Source organism: Pseudomyrmex gracilis, unplaced genomic scaffold (genome assembly GCF_002006095.1).
Source record: "Pseudomyrmex gracilis isolate BER0280 unplaced genomic scaffold, ASM200609v1 scaffold_1604, whole genome shotgun sequence".
NCBI classification, from domain to species: Eukaryota; Metazoa; Arthropoda; class Insecta; order Hymenoptera; family Formicidae; genus Pseudomyrmex; species Pseudomyrmex gracilis.
The window spans coordinates 1-3,776 of record NW_018022188.1 but is presented as its reverse complement, the minus strand read 5'-3'; positions in this window follow the sequence as shown (position 1 = coordinate 3,776).

Sequence of the window (3,776 nt, the reverse complement as noted above, 5' to 3'; positions counted from 1 at the left end):
TGATAATTTTAATAACGCTTATCATTTCAGCCAGCGTAAATTCAGTAAATCACAAAAAAAATTTTGTAGATCCTTATACTAATTATCACACGCAAAACATCGAAAGAATTTGGCGAGATATGCAAAGTAATATTCCACGTTTCGGGACATCGGTAGAACATTAATTAAATTCTTCACTTGACACTTAATTAAATTCTTTATTTTTTAATGAGAGGAGAGCAGGGGAGAGGGGCGAAGCCCTTCTCTCTGCGGGGGGCGCAGCTCCTCCTGCCTACACGCTTACAACACAAACAAAATGTACACGGTGTCGGAAAATAACAGTTTATTGCCGCAACTTTTTTTGTTTATAACTTTTTAACAAACAACGAGCAACGGCTAAAAGTTGCAGATTCTTGTTCAGGAAGGTGTCCTTGACAACATATGTTAAGGACAATGACCTCCGAGGATGCTCCGTTTTTACATTTTACATATTTATCTTTGTTTTTAACAAGCTTTAAAATCTAAATGCATAAATCTATTGTAATAATGTATAAATTAAAAATTAAGAGTTTTATTTATTATGAGCAACTACATCGTTTGAAAGAGAAGTGTCAGAAATATATAAATGACAGCTCAATTTAGAACGGTTTGCAATATCAAGTGATTCATTTGCTGATCGCGTGGTTTTATTATTTTGTACTGATAATTCTGAAGTTTTAAAATAATACAAAACAATATTGTTAACAGATTGAAAACAACATTATGTAATGTGTTAATTATTGAAACCACAACAAATATGAAAGTTTTATAAGTACTATTTATTCAATGAAACTCACAGCTTTACTTGACTGATATGAAGGTGATTCCTTTAATATTTTCGTTTGCTGTAGTGTTACTGAAACTACAAAAATAAAATTAAAACATACAGTTTGATATACTTTCAATTGTGAAAAAAAAAATAAATATTGAATACAAAGTAAATCATCAATACTTGAACAATATTTTTTTTAGAATAAGTTGGAACCGCATTTGGTTTTAATCTGATTCCACTCCTTCCTGAATTTGATCGATAACAAGTACTTTCAAAATGCTTTGAGCATAATAAGCTTTTCAATATAACGTGCGAATCCTTGCAATTCATGTTTTCCAACTATTTTTGTAATAATGCATTATTATTGAAAGGAAACCTAATTATTTCAAACAGAAACACACAGATATAAATTAGCTCTTAGAATTACTTTTAACTATTTTTTGACTATACTAAAAATAACATAAGTGTTTTTTAAAGTTTATTTTAACAAAATAAATATCTATGAAATAATGTTTTACTTGCTCCTTTTTTCTCTTTGCAATATATACACAAAGTTGAGAAAGTTACTTTATAAAAGTAACTCGTTACCGTTACCGTTCTTTTTGTTAAAAAGTAACTTGTTACCGTTACTTGTTACCAATTTTAAAAAGTAACTCGTTTCCGTTACTCGTTACCAATTTTAAAAAGTAACTCGTTACCGTTACCGTTACAAGATCCGTTACTTTTTTTGTACATAATACAAAATTTATGCACAACTTTTGTATTTTAAACGTTAAATACTACAAATTTATAGTAATCACTAGAATTTTTTAAATATTATTTTTTAGTAAAGTAACAAGCTCGAATATATAAATTAAAAATTTAATAAACATAAAAATTTAATGAAAAATCAAATCTGTTCCCACATTATGAACATTCAGTGCGACACTCATGTAATGACTATTACTACTCTGGTTCAATTATATTGAAAAAGACCTAATTCAGAGGTCAAAAACGTTCTTTACATTGTTTTCAATAAATTGATTCAACTATATACATATCAGCATCCGTGTGTGTTTGCTTCAACAGCCATTATCAACACCTTATAATTTTTAAAAATTTAATGTTATTAATGTAAATTGTAGGAATTTTAATTATAAATAATAAAAGTAATAATTTTAACAATAAGATATTTAAAATAAAAAAAATTTTTAAAAAGGTGTAAGTAAGCTTTTTCTAGAAAATTTGTAAATGCTATAAATGTAAATTTAAAAACTTTTCATATTGCTATATAAAAGCTATATAGTTTTTCTATACTTTCATATTACAGCATGTACAAATTTTAAAAAAGAACCTATTTACAACTTTTTAAAAGATATTCTTAATTAAAATCTTATCAAAATTAGTAAGTTTACATATTATCAAAATTATTAAGGTTACATATTATTATTATTATTACATATTATTATTAAAATTATTAATTTTATATATTATTCAAAGTATTACACTTTATATGTCAATAACAATATCATTAGTAAAATTATGTTATGTTTGTTATTTTACTAAAAAATGTTTGAAAATTTCTGCTGTTTAATTTAACATCGTTGTTTCAAAACTTTTTACCCTGGAAAAGTTTGTTAGAAATTACACAGAATTTAAAATAAAGTTTGAAAATTTTAATTTCAAAATTCTTTATTTATTTGTAAAAGTATTTGCTGCTTAATAGTATCACAAATATCCGCGTTGTAAGAGTAATAAAAATTTTATTTTCAAAATTTTTTATTTATTTTTAAAAGAATTTGCTGCTCAATAGTATCGTCACATAAATGTCCGCGTTTTGGTGTTAACACGAAACCGCCGACGCTAAATATACGTTCTACTGATGCATTGCTAAAAAGTGCTGTATTACATTTAATAAAATGTTTTTTGATCTTTGAGTAATTGTTTAACATTTCTATATTACAATTTTTAAATTTTTTGTTGCTCAAAGATAAAAAAATCTTCGTGATCATCAGAGTTTCCATTTTGTGGGGAACTTTCGGTCGATCGAATTCCTAATAAATCTTCCAAATAACTTTCAGCAAGTTTTTTTTCTATCCAGTTAGCCAATTTAACTTAAATTTAGGATATAGACAACTTGCTATTAATTCTTTGTTTTCAAAAGTTGTTAGAAATCTAAAATTAAATATAAATATACAATCAGGTAACAGTGTTTTTTTCTACTAAAATACTTTTAAACAAATATTTTAAAATAAAAAAATATTATGTTAATTAAATCTTTATATTTGAAACTAAACATATTAACATATTATTACAAATTAACATATGTATTGAGATTACTGATTTACCTTTTATTTAAACCTTGCTGGATAGCTAAAATTAGTGAATGACAATTTATTAGATTGGATTTACTGAGAGTTTCTAATTTTTGTTGTAATGTAGTTAGAACTGGTAATAAGTATCCCATATATATTCCTGTATCACCTTGCAAAATATCTAGTACGTGCCAAAGGTTCCATTACCTAACACAAATTAAGAAAAGTATAGATGAGTAGATAGAATAATTAGATAACAAACTTAAATAATAAATAGAAATTATGCAAAATAAACCATTCTAATGTCTCTATTTAAAGATTTATATTACTATAATATATGTACACAATATAATTACAAGATATCGTAAAAAAAATTTAGTTAAATATTTTATTTACTAAAAATTTTATTATAATATTTTATGATAATATCTTATTATAATATTTTTCGATTTACTTTATATAAATTTTATGCATTTTTAGTTTACCTGACATTATTATATTTTTTGAGAAATTTAGTTTTATTATCAGTTAAGGCGGTACTGGATACCGACTATAGAGACCTGTAAACCGACGTTTTTATAACTTAAATTTTTTTATTTTTTAATTTTATTTACTGCACAACATTAAAAGCGCTTCTACAGAAGCAAATAAATATACAAAACTATATAAAGCTTTTGAAAATGGGTATATAA